Below are 12,228 nucleotides of genomic sequence, written 5' to 3'. Positions count from 1 at the left end.
CCCGCCCTCCGCGCCAGTCGCTGACAGCCGCGGCGCTGCGAGCTGCTTCTCCTCTGCTCCCGGCCCAGGCAGGTAAACAGCCGGCAGGGGGCGGGGGCCGCGGACGCCGAGCGCGTGAGCCGCGGGCCTTGGAGTCAAGGCCTGAGGGCGCACGGCCGGGTGGGGTCTGGACCTTGGCAGCGAGGAGGGGCTGGGGGCTCCCCGGTGGGCGCGCGGCGCGTCTCAGGCCTGCCCGGGTGGGCTCGACTCTTTTCGGATGGCTCTGCAGGGCTTTGCTGTTCCGGTTAGGAAAGCCCCCGTGTATGGGGAATGGGGCAGAGGGCTGGCGGAGGCCACCGGAAGGATGTTGGTGCCAAGGTGTCTAATCATTGCTCCCCACACCGCGCGTGGGTGCGGGACGGGCGAGTCGCGCGGGCCGCAGGCCCGAGGAAGTGGCGAACCCAAAGAGGGCCGCACCCGGCTCCGCTGGGGCGCTCGGCGGGGAGAACCGAGGAGGGGCTCCTGGGGACCACGGGGGTTCCCAGCTCCCGGCCATTTGGACCACCCTCCGAGCCGGCAGGCGGCGGCTGGGGCGGGGACAGGACGCTCGTTGGCCAGGCCGGGCCCCTCCCCGGTGCCCAGAAGGTACGCCGCGGGGATGCGGAGGGGGGAGCCTGCCCGGGGCCCGGGCCTCGCGGGGGCCTCCCGTCACCACCGCAGCGTCCTCCCGGGAGACGGCCCCGCCCTTCATCCTCGCGGCCGGGACTGTTCTGTGGGAGGCCGCAGCCGGGTCCCCTCGCAGTCTCCGGAGGACGGGGCGGGCGTGGGTGAGGCCTCAGGCCCTGGCGGGGGAGGGGTCTCGTGGAGGCCCCGCCCTGCACTCGCGGCAGGGGTAGCGGAGACGCCCAAGGGCTTGGGGCTGCGGCTGGATTCCGCGGTCGGGGCTCCGGGCTGCGGCCCGCACCAGGTGGGACCCGCAGCTTCGCTTTTCACATTCTTTCCTGTCCCTCTGGAGAGAGAACCCTGCCATCAGGGGTGCTTCAAGGGAGGGGACCCACGCCGGGTGGAGGTCCTCTGATAACCAGCCTCCTCCACGTGTGCGGCAGGCGCCTTCAAGTTTATTAAACAGTGGGGAGAAATCCATTTTTACTGTCCCTTTGAAAGGATTTTTCCTTTTCTCCTTGTAGTACTTTATTAAAGAGTGGGGAGAAATCCATTTTTACTGTCCCTTTGAAAGGATTTTTCCTTTTCTCCTTGTAGTAGCTGTAGCAAATAGGTTTTGTTTGTTTGTTTTATCTTGTAATTCCACGACTGTCACATCCTTCCTCACCAACGCAAAGCCACAGCTTGCTGGTTTTGTTTCTTAGCCTCCAGATTCACATACAACGTAATGCAATTTCACCCCCGTAATCCCAGTGATCTCCATGGTTGCGTTATTTTCCTGTATTAGAGCATCACGGTTTATTAAGCAATTCCCCACATGCTGAACATTTGAGATGTTTCCCTTTTCTTACAAAAAACAACGGGTAGAATAAGACTAAAGATATTTACAAACCTAGTTATCCGAAAAATAGGAACAGAAAATTGAATAAAAATGTCAGACCTTTGGAAAAATTAACTCTCAGATTTGAAGAAAAAAATCACTGATGAAAAGGAACAATTTTAGCTGTATAAATACTGAGAAGCTCTTACAGTGAAAAAGAACTAACCCAAAAGGGAAAGAAAGCAGAACTAGCATGTGATTTGTATGTTTTTTTATGTGACACAAGTTTTTCATACTTGTGAAGGGAAAAATATTAAGATTATAGTAGATAAATGGTGAAATGATGAGTCATTTACAAAATAAAATGCAAATTAAAATAAGTTTGGGCTATGATTTTATATTCATTAAATTAACAAAAACAGCGTTAGTAACAGCAACCCCTGCTGGAAGGTTGCCTGAAATTTGCATATTCAGGTATCAAGGCAGGTGGCAGGGCTTTGAGGTTAGAAAGAGGACTCTGCAACCAACTTTGTGACTTCAGACAGGTTACCTAATTTCCCGACCTTCCTTTTGTTTATTCATAAAATGGAGGAAATGATACCTATTTCCTGGGTTTGTTGCAAAGATTTACCATCTATGTAAAACTAACCCTTGGTATGTATGCTTTATTCTTTTTCCTGTTCATACCCCACTAGAGACACTGCAAATCAGTACAATCCTTTTGTAAAGCAATATGGTGCATTAAGAAGTTGGAAGCTGTGACCCAGAAACTCCACTCCTGGAATTTATCTGTAATGGAAGAAACAAGGAAAAGAAAAAAAATAAATAAAAAATAAGCCATATGCAGGCAAATTCCAAGCAGGATGATCTAAAATTAAACCCAACTGGGAGACAACCTAAATGTATAACAGCAGGGCAATAGCTAGGAAAATCATGACACATTAACTTAAAGGAACATTATGTAACCATCAAAAATCATGATTTTGGAGCCTGTGATATATGGGGAAAAGCTAAGTCACAGTGCAGGTAACTAAGCTATCTTACTCATACATGAATCAAATGTGACAAATCTGAAAGGAAGGGCTGGCTAGCTAGCTCAGTTGGTTAGAGCACTGTGTTTTAACACCAAGATCAAGGGTTTGGATACCTGGACAGGCCAGCTGCCAAAAAAAAAAAAAAAATCTGAAAGGAAAAACACAGAAAATCAGTTTTAATAGAAACTAGAGGTGATCTCAATTTTCTTTTTGTTGATGTATTGCTTACACTAAATAATGTAATTTTAAAAAAATAGTTCACAGGTTTCAATTTTTATGAAACAGACCAACAGTTTTCTATGTGTTAGAGAAAGACGAAGAGATTATTATCATGTTTGCTTTTTAGAATAAAACATTTTTAGCTGACCTGGTTTCATATTGTTCTATTTTTTTTCTTGAGAAAATTTGTTAGACGTTTAGTAACTTGTATATTAGGTTTTTCTTTTTAAGAAGCAGTTATTAGATTCATTTATCAATTATAGTTTTTCTTTTATTGTTTTTAAGGATTCCTGAAGATATTTAAAAACAACAGTTTTCAGCCAAGCGAAAGCGTTCCGTCGTCCCAGAGGCACCAATCCAGTTTAACTCAGCCACAACAGATTGTATGTACCCTGCAGAACCTCTTTGGTCTCTTGATGGTTGAATGTCACCAACTGTCACAGAAAATGAGAGCCAGGAAGGACTGTGATCACAATCCCTTGCTCCTGAGGCCACTTGGGTCTAGATGTGTAATTCATTACCTAATTACATCATCATTTCTTGTAAATTTGGCTTGATTTTGAAGAGAAAGGGCCACAACTTTCTCTAGAATTTTGCTGAATCATATAAGGGAGCAACCATTTAAAAAACTATAATAAAACAACAATGACAAACATTTTTGCATCATATTGACACTGAATGTGACTCTCAACCAACTGACAAAACCAAGCTGACAGGTTTTCTAAAGTGTAGTTTTAACTTACCTATTCCATTCTCCCTTTTCAGATCTTATTTCTTCTTCCAAGGCAACTGCATGTGCTGTGAACTGCTGCATATTAAACATTCAAAACATGTCTGTATCTAACCCAGTAATGGCTACAGCCTTATAAAATAACAGTTAAGTGAATAGTATGTGCAGCAGTTCTTATAGTTGGGAGAATATTTTTCTCAATTTGTTAAATATTCGTTTTTCTCCTACTGTACTCTACTTGGTGCTGTTACAGTGTTGTGTGATCACTTGAAAGGAAGTGTGGTCTTTTGTGAAAAGCATTATAAATGTTAAGTATTGGACTCCTGAGGATTGACTCCGAAGCCTAGCTAGGAGTGACCGTTCCCTGGGGAAATTTTATAATTTCCCAAATCTCATTGCTAGACACCCTCAGGCCTGAGATAGGTTTCAGCAATGTTGTTTTTAAAAAGTTCCTAGGGTTAGTCTGGCCAATTAGCTCAGTTGGTTAGAGCTCATCTCATAACACCAAGATCATGGGTTTGGATCTCTGCACCAGCCAGCTGCCAAAAAAAAAAAAAAAAGTTCCTCAGGTAATTCTGATGATTGGGGCCCCTTTGCCCTGGATTTAGTCCAGAGCTGGGCCTCAGGGCGCCAAAGAAAAACTACTACTCCAGAACTTGCGAAATTTTGTATGGCTTGCATCAAATTCTTCAAGGAGCAATAACCTCAAAAAATTAAAATAGAACAAGCGAGTTTACTTAGCTCAGGAAAAACAGGAAATTTCCCTGGAGACAGTGTGGGGTGAGGGTCGGGGGCTGTTTGATCCTTGCCATTTCCCAATTTAACCAATTAAGATTCAAGTTCTATCAGAAGTTTGGTTCTCAGCACAGTACCTTAATGAGCTGGAAAGCTTTGGTCGCTATACTTAGATCTTAGGTCCATTGCCTTGGGCTGTTATGACCTTGGGACAAGTTCATACCAGCTCTGACTGTCAGTCCCGGTCTAATGAGGCAATGCATGGGTCTTTTTGTACCTTCTCACTAGTCCCATCCCTCTGCTGTTCTGCTCACGTACCAATGCCACTCGATCTTATTGTAACCTTGCTTTCTGGTTACTGACAGGCCAAGTGCACCCTGGATTTTCTTCTCATTTAAAAATTCCTTTAGTCCTCTTAATTTTGAGTATCATTTCATCATGTTCTTTAAAATCCCCTTTGAATTCTGACTGAAATTGTGTTGACTTTATGGATTATTTGGAGCTGAATTGATAATCTTTCAACATTGGTTTTCCCAACCAAAAATATTGTATGTCTTTCTCTTTTTCTAGTCTTTTTTAATGTCTCAGTAAAATTTTATAGCTTTCTCATACAAATCCTACTATTTATTTTTAGGTTAAATCCTAGATAAATTGAACCTTTAATTGCCATTATGAATGGAGTGTTTTTTCCTCGCTAAATCTTTTAATTAATTACAGTTGATTAGGGACTCACTAGTTTTTTGTACGAGGGGTATTCAAAAAGCTCGTGGAAGGATTTGTATTATCTTTTAATTCCATTTTTTCATGAACTTTTTGAAGTACCCGAGTATGTTGATTTCAAAAATTGTCACCTTAATGATTTTACTTATTTATTCTAAGACATTTTTGGATGATTTTCCTGGATGTTCCAGTTAGAAAATCATACCTAGATGAACTTCCAGAACATCTACTATAATAGCAGTGATAGATTGCATTATTGTCTTGTTTACCACATTAATGGGAGTGCCTCTCCTCTTAGAATTACAGTAGGGTAGGGCCAGCCCCGTGGCTCACTCGGGAGAGTGCCACGCTGGTAGCGCCGAGGCCGCAGGTTCAGATCCTATATCGGGATGGCCAGTGCACTCACTGGCTGAGCATGGTGCTGACAACACCATGCTGAGGGTTGCAATCCCCTTACCGGTCAGAAAAAAAAAAAGAATTACAATAGGGTATGGGTTTTGTGTTGGTAAGAACAATTCTTGACAATGGAAAGGAACTATCCTTCCAGTCCTACAGATACTTTTTAAAAATAGCTTAAACTTTTAAACATATCAGGAATGGATATTGATTTCAATTGAAAACTTTTCAACATTTGGAGAAAATCTTATTTTTTTCCTCTTTATTGATAGTTTTTTTTCCCTCCTATTATTAGATTTCCTGATTTTGAGCCATTGTTTTATTCCTAAAATAATCAGTATTGGTCACAGTGTATTCCTCTTTTACTAAACTGTTAAAATCAGTTGGGTGGTATTTTCTTTTGGGTTTGGGCAACCGAACTGTTGGAGGCTATGTCAGGGTGGCTAACAGTGCCAATCTGCATATTAAGGTTTGCATCCTGACCTTTTATCCTATTGGCCATGAACACTACATCTCAGGTGGAGATGCTCAAATGTTTATTTCTACTGAGATCCAGATTTTTATCACAATTGCCTAAGTTGATACTCCCACTTGAATGTCTCACAGGTGGGGCAAAGTTTATGTGTCCAAACTAAAACTCATGTTTTTCTTTCCCGAGCATGACCCACCACAAGTTTCTCCTATTTCAGTAGGCGGCATCACTACCATCCACCTGGTTATGAAAGCCACAAATCCGGACAACTCTCACTCCCCCATCCACTCCATCAGCAAGTGTTATTGGTTCTTTCTGCAAAATACATCTCATTTATTCGCAGCTGGTCACCTGCATGGATGCCATCCCAGGCCACTGGGCCATCTTCCTTCAGTAGCTTCCTGTCTTCCCTTTTCCATTCTTGCCCCACTAACTTTTCTTCTGTACACAACAGTCAGGATGTGCTTTTTCAAAAACAATCCTATGCTGTTACTCTCCTATTAAGATCCTTTAATGGCTCCCCACTGCATTCAGAATAAAATTGAAACTTCCCCCTCAAGGCTCCAGAACCTTGATCTCCTTTTTTGTCCTTGAACTCACCAAACTTAAGTATCTTTTTCACCATTGGGTCCTCAGCCTCTATCACAATACTAGAAACTTAGAAAACACTTAAAATATTTGTTAACCTAATCAATAAGTTATTGTGATAAATATTACATTGCAATATGTAATTTTTGACAACTTTTTTTCTATTTCTATTGTTATTGGTCAATTCTAGTTTTCTATTTCTTTAAAAACTGGCTTATTATTAGTTATTCCATAAATATTTGTTGAATGAACTAATTCTAAAGTTAATTTTTGTAATTTGTATTTTAATAGAAAGGCAATCCATCTCACACAGATTTTTTTTTTTTTTTTTTTTTTTTTCTTTTTCCGTGTCCGGCAACGGATCGCAACCCTCAGTGTTGCCCCCATACCGGACCGGGGACCGGCAACGGGATCGCAACCCTCGGTGTTGCTCCCGCGCCTCGCTCAGCCAGTGAGCGGGAACCGGTCTGTATGTGGGATCCGAACCCTCGGGCGGGAGCGCCGCCGCGCTTCCCAAGCAGCGCACTTATCCAGTGCGCCACCGGGCCGGCCCCACACACAGATTTTTAATTCATAAAACAAAAGTTATATTTAGTAATTTGTTATCCCTTTAAAGCCTTCTCTTTATAAGGTTATTTCCCCTTACTCATTCCCAATACAGAGCTGTTGTGTTTTCTAGTGATATGTGTGTGTGTTACATTTGCAAATAACTCTTGATTATATCTAGAAATTCCACATTTTTCTGGGTTTTATTTATTAAATTCTACTCTTATCTCTATTATTTTTTTATAACTATGACAGTTTATTTTAAAATCTTCTCTTTCTGTTTTCTTCTTTTTTTGGTTGAACAGTCATTTATTTTCATTCTTTCTATTCAATTGTACCATCCATGCACTTCTGATAGCCATGTGGGTTCCTATATTCCCATGCCCCTGCCCTCTGGGCATTATCCAACTTTCTTTTTTTTTTGGCTAGCCTAATAAGCATAAGTGATATATTATTCTTTGTCTCATTTTATCAGATTCTTGATGATTTTGAATATCTTTTCATGTCTTTTTGAGTTTCCCTCTTCTGTAAATTGTTTATATCTTTTGGACATTTTTCTATTGGAATTACTGTCTCTTACTGCTCTGCAAGAATTCCTTGTAGGTTCTAGTAGGGAATCCTCTGTTGATTTTAAATACATAGTCCCCTTTAATTAGCAGTTTTGCTTTCTACAGTTTCAGTTGCCACAGTCAACTGCAGTCCAAAAATATTAAAAAATTTTGAGAGTGAGAGAGCACATTCACATAACTTTTATTACAATATATTTTCATAATTGTTCTATTTTATTATCGGTTAATGTTGTTAATCTCTTATTGTGCTTAATTTATAAATTAAACTTTATTGTAGGTATGTATGTATAGGAAGAAACATAGTATGTATAGGAAAAAACATAGTATATATAGGAAAAAACATAGTGTATGTAGGATTTGGTACTATCCATGGTTTCAGGCACTCACTGGAGGTCTTGGAACTTATCCCCCTCAGATAAGGAGGGGCTGCGGTACTGCAACTTCCTTTTGCCATGTGTACTCTATTAACTTTGTATATAGTCTTCTTCACAGTATGAACAAGAATTTTTAATTTTTATCTAATCAAATTCATCAGTTATTTGCCTTATGGTATGTGCTTTTGGTTTAAGTTCTTCTCTGACTCCCTCTCCAGGTCAAGGATACATTCACCTGTCTTCTAACGCCATACTTTCACCTTTCACATTTAGGTCTTTGATCCATCTAGAGTACATTTCTGCACATGATGTTAGGGATTCAGTTTTATTTTTCTCCAGATTCCCAGCAGTATCAAATCTTCCTTCTCGTTTGATTTGTTGTGCCCACTTTATCATATATCAAGTTCCTGTTAAATTGTACATACATGGATTTATCTCTGAACTTGCTGTTCTGTTTTCTTTGGTCTGTTGGTCTGTTCCTGAGCTTTTACCGTCTAAGTCTTTATTACTATGGCTTTGTAGTATGATTTCATGTCTGATACAGAAGATTCCCTCCTCTCTCCTTCTTCTTTTTAAAGTTGACTTTGCTATTCATGAGCATTTCTTTCCCCATGTGAGATTATTGAACTCCTAAAAAGATCCACCTGGAATTTTGATTGGCATTATATTGATGTTATTGGTTCATTTGGGGTAGTTGACATCTTCATAATACTGAGTTATCCCAATCAAGACCATGGAATGCCTTTCCATTTTTTCAGGTCATCTTCTATGTTCTTTATATTAGAGTTTTAATTCCCACGCACCATAAAATCCCCATGGAAATTTTATCTTTTTAGTAGCAAAGCCGATTCCTACATACTTTACAGTTTGGTTGCTATTATAATTTTCTGTTTTGTCTTCTAGTCAGTTATTGCTAGTGTAGAGAAATGCTGTTGATTTTTGTAGGTTGATCTTGTATCCCACAACTTTGCTGATCTCAAATATTGGTTCTCATGCTACCTTTGTTGATTCTGTTGGATTTTCTATGCATATGATCACATTAATTGCACATAATGTCAGCTTGAGCTGTTTCCTTGCTGTTCTACCTGCTGCTATTTTTTCTTTGCTTATATCATTGGACAGGACTTTCAGTCCTGTGACCATGGACATCCTTGTCTCATTTCTGATCTTAAAGGGAAGGCATTCAAAGGTTATCCATTATGAGTGCTGGTTTTTTCCTATAACTTTTATCAAGTTAGGGTAGCTTCCTTCTATTGTCTTCTGAGAGTATTCTTAGTACTCTTCTTAATGATAAATAGGTATTGACCTTTATCAGATACTTAAAAGAATATCTTGAAATGTGCAAGAGGACTAGGCCACAACCTGTTTATAGAGAATATCTAAGATGAATAGTGTCATAGCACAACAGGGATTCAGAAACCCAGTTTCCATTCTCGGCAATTTCACTAACCAACACTGGAAGCACAGAGATGCCACTTGACCTTTCTGAATTTTGGTGTCCAAATTTGTAGAGTGAGGAGAGTAAGAGAGGAATTGGTAAAAGGCCATGAAAATTGATTACATCGTATAATGTTGAATATACTAATGTTGCACACAGGTATTGATATTCAATGCTGTACCCCACAGACGTGCAATCAACTAAGTTCCAATAAAAAATAAATAAACAATATAAGATCTTCCTACTTTTATCACAGATAGAAAGACATTCACCAAGGTCTCATGTAAGTTTTGAGTTTCTCTTTAGAAATTATTCTTCAAATGTAGATGTTGTTTTTAATACTTTTCATAATTAAATGTTGCTTTTCTTGTTCTCAACTGATGTTAAAATTGTCCCATCTTGGGGCTGGCCGGTTAGCTCAGTTGGTTTAGAGCTGGTATTATAACACAAAGGTCAAGGGTTCAGATCCCCATACTGGCCAGCCACCAAAAAAAAAAAAACTTGTCCTGTCTTAATATATTCTATGATTATCCAACTTTATCCAGTATCCAGTTCCTTCAGGATTAAGTCCAGACTACTTAACATGCCTTATAACTAGGCTGACCTTATAGTCTAACATCCAAACTGGGACACTTTTGAGAATGAAAAAGGTGCTATAATATTAGCGTGGGAACAATAGGTGTAAACTGTCCCAGGTAAGTCAGGATGTCTGCTCACCTTGCTTGTAGGCCCTTTCTTACCTGCCTGCCTCCCCACTGCACACTTGAAGCTCTACCCCCCAGAGTCTCCAGACCTACCAGTTCCGCTCTCAATGCCTGTCTCTACTCTGAATGGTGTCTGGGGACAGCCATCTTCTGTGCACAGTTCTCCTCTGTGCCTCCATCACTCTGTGTTGTCATTGCCTGCTCACGTGTCTCTATGAGCTCAGACAGCTGTGACTCATACAGCCTGGGCGGGGCATATTTAAAGCCTGACTCAGTGGCAATCCCCTGCAGCATCCTCTTCCTCCCACCTTGCCCATTTCAGGTAATATCTCCAGCCAGCCAGAGTCTACCACCTTGGCTGGCATATGAAATAAATGTTTATTTAAGTGAATTGCAGATGCTAGCTGGCCAGTGCAGAAAAGACTTTTGGAAATTTATAAATATGTTTCTTTTTAGATATCCATTGTAAGTAATTTTTAGTGTGATTATTCCTTATGACTTATTATGGACGTTTTTACACTCATTTACTTATTCAGCATTTATCTGCATGTCTATGAGTCAGGGACACTGCTGTGGACAAATGAAACCTCTGCCCTGTAGGAGCTTACATTCCAGTGCAGAAGATGAACAATGAGTGTATAACAAACAATAGAATAAGCCAAGTACCCATAACTGCTCTAGAAAAAAATGAAGCTGGGGCAGGGGATATGATAGGATAGCGGGTGCTATTTCAGGAAGACTGGTGTGAAGAGCCCCCCTGAGAAGACATTTGAGCAGACTTGAGCCACATGAGAAGCTGGAGGAAGAGCCTTCCAGGCCCAGGGCACAGCAAGTGCAAAAGCCCAGAGATGGAGATTTGCTGTGGGTTTGAGGAGCAGCAGGAAGCTGGGGAGGGGAGGGCGGACTTTGCATTTCATCCTGAGTATGAGAGAATGCCACCTGGGGATGAGGGGAGTGGCATGAGGTGACCTGTATATTAAAAGGAGAAAATTATGTTAAGTGAAACAGTCTAGGTGCAGAAAGAGAAATACCACATGTCCTCACTCATAAGAGGAAGCTGAATTCATAAATAAACAAGAAAGAGACAGAGAGGAAGAAAGAAAAATAGTCACAATAATACATCGAACTTTTAGAGGTAGAGAACAGAACTGTGGTTACTAGAGATGGAAAGGGGAGGGGAAGGGGTAAAGGGAGGGGGTTAATGAGAAATTAATGAGAAATTGGTTAATGGACACAAAGAATGATTATGTAATTGTAATGATGAATAAGCTAACTATCCTGATTTGACCATGACACATTGTACACAACTATTGATACTCAACTTTATACCCCACAAATATGTGTAATCAATTATGCTTCAATAAAAAATAAATTGGAAGAAAAAGGAGAACACATGGTGGGGACTACAGGAGAAGCAGGGAGGCTGGACGGGAGCTGCTGAGAAGCAAAGGGACATAGGATTTATTTTCAAGGTAAAGCTGATAAGATTTGCAAAAAAAAATCCAGTGTAGGCTCTGAGAAAATTCAGGAATAACTCCAGGGCAGGTTTGACTCATTGGAGTGAATGAGAAAGTCATTGACATAAAAAGCCTTTAGACTGGGAGTTAGTGACTGAGGTGATCATTCCCTAATTCAGTTCCATAAGGTGTGTGAGCAGCAGGGAGGCCAGGAGGTGGGCCCCATGAGAAAATGTTGAGTAGGTCGGGGAAGCAGGCCTGCAGAGCCTGGGCGCTGGCAGATGTGGGGGAGAATGGAGCACTCAGTTGGGTGTCCCAGGACCCTGCCCCTCTGGCCCCCTCCCAAAAGAGCCTCCAGAACTCCTAATTGACATGATCTCTCTTTTTTTAAAAATGTTTTATAACTTTAATTTTTCACTCATCAGTGTCTAAATACACTGCCTGTAATGTTTTCTTAATTTATTAAATTTATTTATTTATTTTTTACTTGACTGGACTTTTTATTTCTTTGGCTCTTCATAATCCTAAGAAATACAAATATCTTTTCTCTTTAACTTTAGAGATCTTTGAAGTTGATGGAATTCTTTTTTATTATTATTATTTTAACATTTACTTGTACATGTTTGTGGGGTACAGTGTGCTGTTTCAATACATGCATATACTGGGCCGGCCCGTGGCTCACTCGGGAGAGTATGGTTCTGATAGCACCAAGGCCACGGGTTTGGATCCTATATAGGGATGGCCAGTTCACTCACTGGCTGAGCGTGGTGCTGACAACACCAAG

General features: G+C 41.0%; 1 protein-coding gene across 2 annotated transcripts in view; it reads left to right on the top strand.

The window, feature by feature from the left end:
* The first annotated feature begins 10 nt into the window (after positions 1-10).
* PRNP (prion protein) overlaps positions 11-12,228 on the top strand; it is a 19,156-nt gene continuing 6,938 nt past the window's right edge. Inside the window, exons 1-2 of one of the 2 annotated variants that reach the window (XR_550948.1) lie at positions 11-72; positions 3,001-3,098. The gene's annotated coding sequence lies outside the window, so the exon portion shown is untranslated. The remainder of the gene's footprint in view (positions 73-3,000; positions 3,099-12,228) is intronic. The other variant, XM_008578954.1, reaches the window with a different exon arrangement.

This window comes from Galeopterus variegatus, unplaced genomic scaffold, assembly GCF_000696425.1.
Source record: "Galeopterus variegatus unplaced genomic scaffold, G_variegatus-3.0.2 Scaffold1789, whole genome shotgun sequence".
In the NCBI taxonomy this organism is placed as follows: domain Eukaryota; kingdom Metazoa; phylum Chordata; class Mammalia; order Dermoptera; family Cynocephalidae; genus Galeopterus; species Galeopterus variegatus.
This window is presented reverse-complemented; position numbering and strand designations above follow the sequence as displayed.